General features: G+C 49.5%; 1 protein-coding gene across 1 annotated transcript in view; it reads left to right on the top strand.

Moving 5' to 3' along the window:
- LHCGR (luteinizing hormone/choriogonadotropin receptor) overlaps nucleotides 1-14428 on the top strand; it is a 257515-nt gene that overhangs the window by 161540 nt on the left and 81547 nt on the right. The window lies entirely within an intron of this gene.

Below are 14428 nucleotides of genomic sequence, written 5' to 3'. Positions count from 1 at the left end.
CACTGCTCTACCCTGTTGAGGGCAGAGCAGAGTCCTACAGTGCGCAGGCGTCGGGAAAGGCCAGAGAGGTCCGGCGCCTGCGCACTGCAGTATTCTGCTCTGCCCTCAAGAGGGCAGAGCAGTGCATCTGCATCGGAGCCACTACAGGAAGGGAAGAAGAGGATGGCATCGTATGAAGATGGGAGGCGTCGGACCGGACCGCGACACCCATCGGACTGAACCACCCCCAATGGTGAGTATAAGCTAACGTGTTTTTCTTCTCTTTCAGATTACAACAGGGGGCTTATCTACAGGATTACAGAATGCTGTAGATAAGCCCCTGATGTCAATGCCTGCAGCTCATAGGGCAAAAAAAGGGTGACAGATTCCCTCTAAGAGTAAGGCGGCACAAAAATTAATGATTTTTTTATTGCATAAAAGTCATAAAATATAAATAAAACTACATATATTTGGTTTCAACAAAGTCCTGCTAAGTGCAACTGGGCACTTCACACAACATTACAACAAAAATGTCCCAAGTTCAGCTACATGGAAAAAATGAAGAGATCCCATGATATAAAATCACAATTTTTATTCAATTATACAATAAAATCCATTTAGTAAAAAAGCAAAATGCCGTATGAAGGACGCTGGAGCACAAAATATTAGACAATGACTTCTTCCCGGAAGAAGCAGGCGGCGAAACGCGCGTCGGGGTGAGAGGACGCCGTGAGCACGAGTCTCCATTCAGCGGTAATACACATTTTCTTACACGTTTGTCATTGTGGGCCTTATTGTGGAATTATAATGGTAATTATTCCATTTGAAATCTTTTAGTGTTATGCGCGGGAGTTATGGTAGCAATTGTGTTACATCTCTTGGGGCCGCATCATAATTAGTGTAATGTTTACCGTGGTTTGAGCAAGAATTTTTTGACTTTATATACCATCTAGGCTTTATTATATGTCCTATTTTGGCTTAATTTTTGACACTTTTTGTTGTAATATATTATCTGAAGCATTAATACATTAATAATTAATATATTCCTTGTATTGGGAGGAATGCCATTTTCAATTTGCTTATATTATGATCTGATTGTTTATTGTTAAGCCATTGTCTAATATTTTGTGCTCCAGCGTCCTTCATACGGCATTTTGCTTTTTTACTAAATGGATTTTATTGTATAATTGAATAAAAATTGTGATTTTATATCATGGGATCTCTTCATTTTTTCCATGTAGCTGAACTTGGGAAATTTTTGTTGTAATATATTTGGTTTCGCATTATCGTGCTCATTCTCTGAATGAAGTCAACACTTTATTTGTGCAGCAAATGAAAAGCGTAAAATTTAAACTTGTACGATTTTCCATATGCTCTTCTGCAGGCATCCTTAGTCCAAGATGCTTTGTCTTCAGACAGAGCCCTGGAGTCTTGAGAAATTGAAAAAACTTTGAAAAAGTTGTCAAGGTCTTATAAATTTTGGTATCCAAAAGTGATGAGTGGTTTGATCTGCAGAGGTCAGTACATCAGCAATCACAGATTAGTGGTTGCTAGAAGAGCACATTTTGTAAACTCGTTTTCCATCCCCAGAGTCACTGGTTAAGTCTCTCTCTTCTTTAAAGTATAACCTCTTATGATCAGTGGGGTCTTTGTTCTCTCTCCTGTAAAGTGTAAGTTCTTTTGGTTAGTGGGGTCCTCTATATCTCCTGTAGAATGTAATCTCATATGGTCAGTGAGGTCCTTTCTCACCTGTAGAGTGTAAGCTTTTATGATCAGCATGGTCCTATCTCTCCTGTAAAGTGTAAGCTCTTGTGGTCAGTGGGGTCTTCTCTGTCTTGCCTGGAAAGTGTATGCTTTTATGGTCAGTAGAGTCCTTTCTCTCTTGCCTGGAAAGTGTAATCTCTTATGGTCATCGGAGTCATTTCTCTCTTGCCTAGAAAGTGTAATCTCTTATGGTCAGTGGAGTCTTTTCTCCCTCCTGGAAAGTGTAAGCTCTTATCGTTAGTGGAGTTCTGTCTCACCTGCAGAGTGTAAGCTCTTATGCTCAGTATGGTCCTCTCCCTCTCCTTACTCCAACGTGCATTTTCGGAGCAATTAGAAGCTTTCCAGTATTGACATTCGTGCGAATTTATTCACTTCAAAATGATTTTTAGGGGAAAATTTGGCGAATGTGAATTTCAAAATATCTGCTCATCTCTATTATTGTGATGATCAGGAGCGGACAATGTCCAGGAGTGGACCCTCTGGATCGCGGATCTGGAGCCCCCGGGCCGAGCACGCCAGGTGATAACCGACCCCTACACAGGGATTGTTAGGGACAGGACCGCAGGGGTCAGAACCGCGACAGCCGGAACCAAGAGGGACGGCTCGAAGGACGAGTAGGGATACAGACGACCTGGAATGCAGGACAGAGTCTAGGGTACCTGAGCAGGGGGTACCGGAGGAGGAAGGATACCAAAAGGAGCAGCAGGAGAGTGAGGCACAGAAGGCGAGGGAAGGCAGACGTGGAAGCCCCAGGGACAGGAATAGCAAGGACGGGCAGAGGACGGGAGCCAGCAAGACAAGAAATAGGCAAGGGGCAAGGACACCAGACGATAGACAGGAGGTAGCACGGACAGGACTAGGTGGAGGCAGACAAGAGGGACGGAAATGGACCGAAGGCTGAGACAAGGCTGACAGGAAACAAGGAAAAGACCAGACTAGAGAACTATAGTAGTACTGTAGCGGCCAGAACAGTACAGGAGAACCACACAATTACCAGGCGTCTGTCATGGTATGCCTAGGTAACTTTAGGCTAAAACCCCGGGGCCCCTGCGGTGTCCCTCAGACTAGGGAAAACCCTGTCTGTCCCTCAACCCAGGGTTTAAACTGAAGGTGTGCCTGCCTGGGCCTCCACCCTGTCCCTGTCTCCTGTCCAGCCCTAAGCTGAACCCACCACCCTCCACCCAGTGAGGGGACCAGACACCAGACCCCACAAATACGTATGGACAGGGGTAAAAGAAACACCACACCGTAAATACACCAGGGAATACAATAATGTGCAAGGGCAACCAAATATATATATATAACAGATAGGAGAAAGAACAACTGAGAGATATACTGCACCAGATATCAGACGCTCCAAAACCACTACTGCTGACCGGTATTGCTAGCACTAGGCAAAAGCTATAGTCGGCGACGCCCATAGTCAGGAAGGACTATTTAAAGACCAAGGGCGTGGCCAAGCCCTCAGCCAGCATGACAACCTGGTTAACCCTATCCCGACTGGAACAGAATACCCAACAAAGTCCCTGAGCATACTGTAGTGGAATAGGGTATTACCGCTGTCTGCCGGACACCCTGGTGTGAACAGTGTCCGACATGACAGCGTCTTCCCTTTAAGGAAGACGCCTGAAATGCCTTATACCTGGAAGTGGATCACCAAGGCCCTGCCCCTCAGCGACGCCCCCCTCCGAGTGAAGAGAGCGGTCGGGCACGCGCCTGAGATTGGCCAAAAATTTTTTCAGGATAAGAGGGGCATTAACATTCTCTCGAGGCTCCCAGGATCTTTCTTCGGGACCAAATCCTTTCCAATCGATAAGAAAAAGTGTCTTTCCCCTGACTCTTTTCATGGCCAAAATGTCCTTAACTTGAAAAACGTCATCTGACGCAATTGGCGAAGGGGAAGCGATGGGAGCTGGTTGAAACCGATTAAGAACCACAGGTTTCAGGAGCGAGACATGAAAGGCGTTAGGGACCCGGAGTGAAGCCGGCAACCTCAGTTTATAAGCCACCTCATTGATGCGTCCTAGTACTTCGAAAGGTCCGATGTATCGGGGACTCAACTTGTAAGAAGGGACCTTCAGGCGGATATGCTTGGTCAAAAGCCAGACTTTGTCACCAGTATGGTATGGAGGAAGGTCCTTGCGTCTTTTGTCCGCATGTTTCTTAATCCGGGCACTGGCATTCACGACAGCCTCCCTGGTCTCTTTCCAAACTTGTGAAAATTTCATGGCGAGAGCATCTGCTGTGGGAACTCCGGACAATGAGGAAAAAGGCAGCGGAACACCACGGTTCTGACCTGAGACCACAAAAAATGGCGACTTGGCGGTTGATTCACTGGGATGATTATTATGGGCAAATTCAGCCCAAGGTAGGAGTGAGACCCAATTGTCCTGATGGGCGTTGGAAAAGAGACGTAAGTAGGTTGTCAGAACTTGATTAATCCGTTCCACTTGCCCGTTGGTCTGTGGATGATAAGCGGAGGAGAAGTCGAGAGATGTGCCCATAAGCCGACAGAGAGCCCTCCAGAATCGAGAGGTAAACTGGACTCCACGATCTGAAACAATCCGCTGAGGAAGGCCATGCAGCCTGAAGATCTGGTGGATGAAAATCTCGGCCAACTTCGAAGCAGATGGCAACCTGGACAAGGGTATGAAATGGGTCATCTTAGAGAAGCGATCTGCTACGACTGGGATGGTAGTGCATCCAGCCGAGCAAGGCAGATCTGTCACGAAATCCATTGCGATTTGCCACCAAGGGGCCTCCGGAGCAGGTAACGGGTGTAGAAGGCCAGCAGGCAGGCTTCTCGGCACCTTGTTCTGAGCACAGATCGTGCAAGAGGCTACAAAGTCCATCACGTCTCGGCGAAGGGAGGGCCACCAATAGTAATGGGAGAGAAGCAGGAGCGTCTTCTTGGTCCCAACGTGCCCGGCAACCTTGGAGGAATGCCCTCAGCGCAGCACCTCCGAGCATTTGTTCTGAGGAACTGGACTCCACGATCTGAAACAATCTGCTGAGGAAGGCCATGCAGCCTGAAGATCTGATGGATGAAAATCTCGGCCAACTTCGAAACAGATGGCAACCTGGACAAGGGTATGAAATGGGTCCTCTTAGAGAAGCGATCTGCTACGACTGGGATGGTAGTGCATCCAGCCGAGCAAGGCAGATCTGTCATGAAATCCATTGCGATTTGCCGCCAAGGGGCCTCCGGAGCAGGTAACGGGTGTAGAAGGCTACAAAGTCCATCACATCTCGGCGAAGGGAGGGCCATCAATAGTAATGAGAGAGAAGCAGGAGCGTCTTCTTGGTCCCAACGTGCCCGGCAACCTTGGAGGAATGCCCTCAGCGCAGCACCTCCGACCGTTTGTTCTGAGGAACGAAGGTTTTGCCTGGTGGAGGAGTAGAGAAACTTAAAGGAGCCACGGTGATAACTTTGGCAGGCTCGATGATATATGATGGACCCTCATCCCCCTCAGGCGACTGCAAAGACCTGGAGAGTGCATCTGCTTTGATGTTCTTATTCCCGGGTCAGAAATCTAGCTTGAAATCAAAACGAGAGAAATACAGGGCCCATCTGGCTTGTCTGGAATTGAGTCTTTGAGCGGACTGCAGATAGGCCAAATTTTTATGGTCCGTGAAGATAGTAAAGGGGTGCACTGCCCCTTCGAGTAGATACCGCCATTCTTCCAGAGCCATCTTAATGGCCAGTAACTCCCGGTCCCCAATGGAGTAATTGCACTCTGCAGGCGAAAAGGATTTACAAAAAAACCCGCAGGGAACCAGACGCCCAGATGGTGCCTGCTGAGAAAGAACCGCCCCAGCTCCGGTGGAGGAGGCATCCACCCCTAGGATAAAGGGCCTACTGGCCACTGGGTGATGTAAGACCGGTGCTGATGCAAAGGAGTGTTTCAGGGCAAGGAAGGCATCTTTGGCCTCGGGAGACCAGCTGTTAGACTTAGTTCCTTTATGGGTCAGGGCCTTGATGGGCTTGGTCACTGTGGAAAAATGAGGAACACACTGTCGGTAGTAATTAGCGAATCCGAGGAAGCGCTGGATAGCTTTTATACCAACGGGACAAGGCCACTTGAGTACCGCAGAAAGCTTCTCTGGATCCATCTTCAGATAATGTATCCCAAAAAGGGTAACGAAGTTTGCTCAAAGAGACACTTTTCAATTTTTGTGTAGAGACGATTCTCCCGAAGCCGATGCAGGACCACGCGTACACTTCTCCGATGAGAGGATAAATCGGGCGAGAAGATGAGAATATCATCTAAGTACACCACCACACAGGAATACAGTAGATCCCGAAACACCTCGTTAACAAATTCCTGAAATACAGCCGGAGCATTGCAGAGACCAAACAGCATGACTAAATATTCATAATGACCATAACGGCTATGGAAGGCAGTCTTCCACTCGCCCCCTGCGCGGATCCGGATTCAATTGTAAGCGCCCCGCAGATCCAACTTCGTGAAGATTCGAGCTCCCCTAAGCTGGTCAAAGAGTTCAGGGACAAGCGGAAGCAGATACCGATTCTTAATAGTGATATTGTTCAGGCCCTGGTAGTCAATACATGAACGAAGTAATCTGTCTTTCTTCCGTACAAAGAAAAAACCCGCACCAGCAGGGGAGGAGGATTTCCGGATGAAACCCTCGGCCAAGTTTTCCTGTATGTATTCTGTCATGGCCGTGGTCTCTGCTGGGGAAAGAGGATATGTTCTCCCTCTGGGAGGGGTGGCTCCGGGGATTAGGTCGATAGGGCAGTCATAGGCCCGATGCGGAGGTAGGGAATCCGCTTCCTTTTTGCTAAAAACATCGGCATAGGCGTGATACGGCACAGGAAGGCCCGGGAAGTCGACTGGCCTAGGCAAAGAACGAGGATGGACGATGGCCCGCAGACAGCGTTCATGGCAAGAGTCACCCCAACGCAGAATCTCCCCTGAGCGCCAGTCGACAACTGGCTCATGCAGACTGAGCCAGGGTAATCCAAGGAGAACAGCATGGGATAATCGAGGCAGGACATAAAAAGCTATCTTCTCGAGATGGAGCGCTCCAATTTGTAGGTCCACTTCGGCAGTCACCATGGTGATGAGCTCAGGCAGTGGTTTACCATCGACGGAGGAAATCGCACGCGGGTTTTTTAGGATGACCACTGGGATCTGGAGTTTATCAACCTCTTTTTGACGAATGAAATTACCAGCCGCACCCGAATCCACATAAGCCTCCACAGATCTACGCTCCCAACCTGCAATAATTAAAGCTGAAAGGGTAAGGGGAAGAGAGGAATTATGATCACCTAGGGAGACCTCTCTTACCTGGCCTAGGTGGAGGCGTTTCTCGATTTCTCAGGACAGGTGCGCACAAAGTGATTGGCTCCACCGCAGTACAGACAGAGACCATTCGTCATCCTCTCCCTGCGCCGCTGCTCGGATAACCTGATACGATCTATCTGCATGGGCTCGGGAGTGGCGCTAGCAGAGGGTGCAGAGGAACGGGGAATGGGAGCTTGATACAGCCTAAAGGGCCTTCTCTCCCTAGCTGACTCTCGAGCACGTTCCAAAAAGCGAAGATCTATACGAGTAGCCAGGGATATGAGGTCCTCCAGGGTGGTGGGGGTGTCACACCCGGCAAGCTCGTCCTTGATTTTGCTAGAGAGGCTTCTCCAAAAGGCATCCACCAGTGCCTCGTTATTCCATACCAGCTCCGAAGACAGTGTCCGAAAGCGGATGGCGTGCTGTCCTACAGTAAGGGAACCCTAGCGGAGATTAAAAAGGGCCTCCGTAGTAGAAGCTAAGCATCCGGGTTCATCAAAAACCTTGCGGAATATCTCCAGAAAATTCTGGATACTGGAAATTACAGGATCATCCCGCTCCCACAAAGGATTCACCCAGGCCAAAGCCTCTCCCTCGAGATGGGACACTATAAACGCCACCTTGGCGCGATCTGTGGGGTACTGTTGGGGCAGAAGCTCAAAGCGCAGTCTGCACTGGTTTAAGAAACCCCGACATAACTTAGGACATAACTTAGGATCCCCGCAAATACCTGGGAGGCTTTCCCAGACGAGGAGGCGGAGACGAAACTGCATCCCGGGGTAGGGTTGAAGCGGCCGCTAAGAGAGGAGCATGCCCTGGGTCAGTGGTTTGCAGGGCGGAAAGCCGGGTGTCCATGGATTTCATAAAGGACATAATCCGGGTCTGATTTTCTCGTAAGAAAAGCAGCTCCTTCTGCGTAGCAGCCACGGCACCGGCGGGGTCCATGGCCTGGTAATACTGTGATGATCAGGAGAGGACAATGTCCAGGAGTGGACCCTCTGGATTGCGGATCTGGAGCCCCCGGGCCGAGCACGCCAGGTGATAACCGACCCCTATACAGGGATCGTTAGGGACAGGACCGCAGGGGTCAGAACCGCGACAGCCGGAACCAAGAGGGACGGCTCGAAGGACGAGTAGGGATACAGGCGACCTGGAAGGCAGGACAGAGTCTAGGGTACCTGAGCAGGGGGTACCGGAGGAGGAAGGATACCAAAAGGAGCAGCAGGAGAGTGAGGCACAGAAGGCGAGGGAAGGCAGACGTGGAAACCCCAGGGACAGGAATAGCAAGGACGGGCAGAGGATGGGAACCAGCAAGACAAGAAATAGGCAAGGGGCTAGGACACCAGACGATAGACAGGAGGTAGCACGGACAGGACTAGGTGGAGGCAGACAGGAGGGATGGAAACGGACCGAAGGCTGAGACAAGGCTGACAGGAAACAAGGAAAAGACAAGACTAGAGAACTATAGTAGTACTATAGCGGCCAGAACAGTGCAGGAGAACCACACAATTACCAGGCGTCTTCCCCTTAAGGAAGACCCTGCCCCTCAGCGACGCCCCCCGCCGAGTGAAGAGAGCGGTCGGGCGCGCACCCGCGGCCTAAGGGTGGCGCACGGGACTGCAGCTGAACGGGAGGGAGGACAGGAGAGCGCCCGGGTGGAGAAGCGCAGGTGAGACGGGGCTGCGGCGGATGCGGCCGCTGATGGAATATCGGCAGGCACGGCCGCCGATGTTACAATTATCCAGCATGAACTGACCTTTGTTGTTCAGAATTCATAGAGGAACTCTTTACTTATCTTCATTCATCAAGTCTGTGTCTATCTGACTTTTGTTATACTGTAGCTACCTGTGCCAGTGAGTAGTATACACAAAACGAAAAACAACCCCGTTAATTATAGCATCTCATCTTGTATCAGTCTCTTTTATTGGAAAAAATTAATAAGATTACGTTGATTCAGTAGTGCAGCCTGTGCTCTGGTTTGTGCTGCCCATCTTGCCAATGTTGCCTTCCAGGTGATTATGACAACCAACTCACTGTCCGATTACTGATTAGCCCTGCTCGCTGACACTTATCACTTAATGACGGCTACAACAGGAGCCGGTTTGACGACTGTATGAAACTTCAAAGGGTTATAAGGGATGATAGATTCTAATGGCAAAGAAAGAGCATCTGTTAGTGTTAACGCCGCACGTACTCCATGTCAAGACAGGCTGCTGGCAATTTTATATAAAAATAAATACCTACAAGTGAATGAGCATAGAACAGTATTCTACCCCGGAGCAACACGGAGAGAAAGTCAATGTATGCATTCTCTGTAGTCAGTGTTAAGCTATTAATCTGGAGACATCAAGCTTGAATGGCCTGAAATGTAATTAGCAGAACCATTCTGTCTGTTGCTTGGTTTGATAAATGGCTCAGTGATTCACTGAATTTATGAAAGCGCAGAGAACAGCAAACGAAATATAGTCATAAAATAGAGTTTGTTGAATTTAAAGGGATTGTCCCATGGATAAAAATAATTTTTCAAAGGACTCCCACTGGATAAAAAAAAAACAAAGAAGGGATTGAAACCCTCCAATTCCCCCGAGCTTCCTCTCCAATGCTTGCTGAACCCCTCTGATCGCTACATCCTGGTTCTGTCACACCAGAAATAACATAAAATGCCTGCTCAGCCAATCAGTGATTGAAATTGGTCACCGCTGCAGGCAGTGATTGGCCCAAGTCATTTCAAGACATGACCAGGCACTAGAGACCATGGGGAAAAGCATGGAAGCAAGCGTTGTGATAGATCAATCTTTGTGATTATATCTACTTTTATTTTTGATGTTTGAAAATATTTTTCAACTATTGGACAATCCCTTTAATTGTCTGATTTTAGAAAACAATTGACAAATAATGAATCAGGGCTAAAGTCCATCACGGCAAACCTCTCCCATTATATTGATCTGTTCCTTCAAAAATAAGTGAATCCGTTAGATTCCCACATATTAATTATGGAACTTAAAAACCTTCCACCTATTCCTCAATGTGTTTTCTTCTCCATTGATGCTAGTTCCTTGTATTCCAACACTGACTATCAGCTGGGATTGGCTGCTGTGGATTATGTCGTACGTCAAGGCACTTATCAGAGGGATTTTCTTTCGCTTAGCTTTGCGTACATACTCATAATGTCTTCTCCTTTGAGAAGGTTAAAGTTAGACGAGATTCGCGCCCAGCTCTGCCAACCTGTTCATGGAGCGTTTTGAGTCCCTCCACATCTGGCAGCAGTCAGGGCCGCACCTATCATGAGGCAACTTGAGTTGGTTACCTCAGGCGGCACCGCCTGCTGATAAAAAGGGGGCGTCATCTGCCGGGGGCCGTTCATTCAGATGCCGGCTTGTGCCTGCCTTTGGTCGCTCTTCTCTCCCTGACGTCCTGCCCTCCAGCTGTGCCGCTGCCCGCTTTATACTGGGAGGAATATGCACTTATGATAACTGATGTGTGTGGTAGCTTTCACCCTCGGGGTTAAGCAACTCAGAGAAAGGAGGTGTCCTGCAGGAGAAGAACACTGGCCAATGAACGCTCTCACATCACAGACAGAAGAGCTGATTGGCCAGTGCTCCTGTGCTCCTGCATGGCGCGTCTTTGAAGGGAAGAGGTGAGCCAAGAAATAAGATCAGAGGAGCCTGTGTGTGCTCGAGGATACCAAGGAGAAGCAGCTCCTGAATCCACAAGGTGACAGATTTCCTGCTGGGCAGTCCCGCAGAGAGAGTGGGTGTGGGGCTCAGCGGCTGCGAGCAGGGGAAGCTGCACATGTACACCAGCTCCCACTCCTGTAGCACAGAGGAGTCTGTGTCTCTAGGTGTCTGTGTTGGTTGTTTGTCTTTGTGTGTGTGGGTGGGTTGTGTGTGGTGTGGATTGTGTCTGTGGTGTGTCTGGATGTGTATATGTGAGTTGTGTGTGGTGTGTCTGGGTGTGTGTGTATGTGGGTGTGTGTATGTGTCGGTTGTGTCTGGTGTGTGGTGGGGGTTGTGTCTGGGTGTGTGTGGGTTGTGTCTCTCTGTGTTGTGCTCTCTATGTGGTGTGTGGATTGTCTGTTTGTTGTGTGTCTGTGTGGCAGTTGTGTCTGTGTGGGTTGTCTCTTGTTGTGTGTGGGTTGTGTCTCTCTATTGGTTGTGTCTCTGTGGGTTGGGTTTATGTGTGTGGGTTGTGTCTCTTTGTGTGTAGGTTGTATCACTCTGTGTGGTGTACATTGTGTCTGGTGTGTGGTATGTGTTGTGTCTGTGGTGTGTCTGCTTGTGTGGTGTGTTATGTCTTTGTGGGCTGGGTTGTGTCTGTGGTGTGTCTGCTTGTGTGTGGGTTGTGTCTTTCTGTATTGTGTGGTGTATGGGTTGTGCTCTCTGGTGTGTGAGTTGTCTATTTTGTGTCGGTGTGGGTTGTGTCTCTGTGTTGACTGTGTGTGGGTTGTGTTTATGCATGTGTGTGGGTTGTGTGTCTGTGTCATTTTGTGTTGGGGTTGTGTGTCTGTGTGGGGGGTTGTGTCTTTTTGTGTGGGTTGGGTCTGCGTGTGTGTGGGTTGTGTTTGTGTGTGTCTACATGTGTGTGGGTTGTATCTGTGTTGTGTGGTATATTGATTGTGTCTGTGTGGTGTGGGTTGTGTCTGTGGTGTGTCAGTTTGTGTGTGGGTTGTGTCTCTCTGTGTTGTGTGGTGTATGGGTTGTGCTCTCTGTGTGGGGTGTGGGTTGTGTCTGTGTGTGTTTGGGTTGTGTCTCTGTGTTGACTGTGGGTTGTGTTTATGCATGTGTCTGTGTGTGTGTGGGTTGTGTGTCTGTGTCATTGTGTGTGGGGGGTTGTGTGACTGTGGGTTGTATTGTGGTTTTCTGTGTGGGTGTTGGTTGTGTCTCTTTTTGTGTGTGGGTTATGTCTGTGTGTGGTGTTTGTGTGGGGGTTGTGTCTCTTGTGTGTGGGTTGTGTCTATTGTGTGTGGGTTGTCTCTCTGTCTTTGTGTGTAGGTTGTATCTCTCTGTGTGTTGAGTCTTTGTGGTGTGGGTTGTCTGGTGTGTCTGCTTGTGTTTGGGTTGTGTCTTTCTGTGTGGTGTATGGGTTGTGTTCTCTGTGGTATGTAGGTTGTCTATTGTGTGTCGGTGTGGGTTGTGTGTGTGGATTGTGTCTCTGTGTTGACTGTGTGGGTTGTGTGTCTATCATTCTGTGTGGGGGTTGTGTGTGGGTTGTGTTTATGCATGTGTTTGCATGCGCGGGTTGTGTGTCTGTCATTGCGTGTGGGGGTGGAGTGACTGTGGGTGGTGTGTGGGTTGTGTTTGTGCCTCTCTGTGTGGGTTGTGTCGGTGTGTGCATCTACGTATTTGTGTGTAGGTTGTGTCTCTCTGTGGTGTGTGGGTTGTGTCTGTGGTGTGTTGTGTGTCTTTGTGGTGTGGGTTGTGTCTGTGGTGTGTCTGTGTGTGGATTGTGTCTCTTTGTGTTGAGTGGTGTATGGGTTGTGTCTCTGTGTGGTGTGTGAGTTGTCTGTTAAGTGTCGGTGTGGGTTTGTGTGTGGGTTGTGTCTCTGTGTGTTATGAGCGGTGGAACGCACTAAATAAAATTAAAATAAAGTGCGTTCACCGCTCGGGGTCCACCGTGCGGTAGATGACAAAACCGCTGCTGAATGAGGCAGGGCACTCAGGCGGAGATGTGCACAGGACTTTAGCTGCAGTCAGTGCACCAATGCAGACTCTGTTATATGCACAGAGCTGCTAACAAAACATAAATACCGCTGAATCTGTTTAGGGTCACAGACTTCAGCGATGTGGACACGGTATTAAAGGTCACAGAAATAGCCTTACACACCAGGACTATCCCCTCTAGACCTACCGTAAAACTTAAGGTACAAGGTGTCGCAACTGCGAACAGCCAGGAGGCTGCAACCGCAGCGCGGCGTGAACAGAGCCGCAAGCAAGGCGCTGCAAGAACGCTGGCACAATGCAGGACGCTTAGCTGCTGCAAAAGGTATGGCTGGAACTCGCTGGCGCTAGCGCTACTACTGGCGGCTCCCCAATCACTCACTCGTAATATCAGAGGGAAGGGGTTTCATAATAAGTCATCCACCAGTCCAAGCATCCATCACCATACACACAGCAGCAGTATGAAAAATACTAGCGCATGGCGGGACGGCCATGCGCACTTTTTATAGCGTACGGGACCTGCCGGAAATCTCCAGAGCCCTGAGCATAACCAATGGAATCAGGAGCAGGACCTGAGCACCTGACTCCTGAAGTCCAATGGGAGCTCATCCCATGAGCATGCTCAGAAGAAGGGACGAAGGACATAGCCTCTGGAGATAAATGTGAGGATCTGTGTTCCTGCATAGGTATTGTAGACACCAGATTCCTAACATTACCCCCCCTCCTAAGGCCCCCCTCCCTGAAGCCTCCGACCCACCAGCCTGTGCCCGGCAATGGCACAGACCTCAGGCTCGCCAAACAGCGAGCCTGATGTCCTAGTAGGTGAAACTGAAAACCGGGACATACGAATGGTATCAGCGGAGGTCAGGTCACCAGGTCTCAGGAGGGATATCCTGTTGACAATAGGAGCGGAAGGTTTAGGAGACCACCGCCGTGTATCGACGGCCATCACCACCCTCCGTTCGGACAGACTGTCCTGAGCACATAACGTGTATGCCCGAATGAATTTTTTGATGTCTCGAGCTCTATGGGGCCACCAATACGCTCCAGCCAAGAGCTTTGAGACTTGCATGTAGCCTCGGTGGTGAGACGCATTGGAGTCATGCGCCCAGGCGAGTACCTGAGCCCTAAGATGAGGAGGGACAAAGGTCTCGACAACCGGCTCAGACTCAGACCATTGCGGGGAGCTGGCTTCCGGAGAAACCGCACGTACGTGATGACAACCGCAAACGGATTCCTGGTCCGAGTCTGTATTAAAATCGGTACGAGACACCTCCATGGGCTCAGGGGGTAAGACCTCTGGCTCAGGTGGCTCCAGAGACTCGAAATATTTGGGAAGCGGAGTACCCTTCCGTTTTGAATGAGCACGCTCCAAGCCGCACTCCGAAAAATGGAGGTCAATACGCGAGGAGATGGAAATCAACTCTTCCAAGGTAGTAGGAATCTCTCTGGTAGAAAGAGCGTCTTTGACGTGCTCCGCCAACCCTCTCCAAAAGACAGGAATAAGGGCCCTATCAGCCCACTCCAACTCGGACGCCAGTGTCCGAAAACGTACGGCATACTGGCTCACCGAGAGGGATCCCTGAGAGAGTGCGAGTAGCTGTAGGGAGGTGTTGTGCGTGACCCGTGGACCGAGGAAAACCTGCTTGATGGCCATCAGCAGGTGCGCTGCGGTTCGTATATCGGGGTCACCACGTTCCCATAACGGCGTAGCCCATT

Source organism: Dendrobates tinctorius, unplaced genomic scaffold (assembly GCF_039654945.1).
Source record: "Dendrobates tinctorius isolate UK_male_01 unplaced genomic scaffold, ASM3965494v1 ptg000205l, whole genome shotgun sequence".
Classification (NCBI taxonomy): domain Eukaryota; kingdom Metazoa; phylum Chordata; class Amphibia; order Anura; family Dendrobatidae; genus Dendrobates; species Dendrobates tinctorius.
The sequence above is the reverse complement of the archived record's forward strand: the minus strand, read 5'-3'. Positions and strand labels throughout refer to the sequence as shown.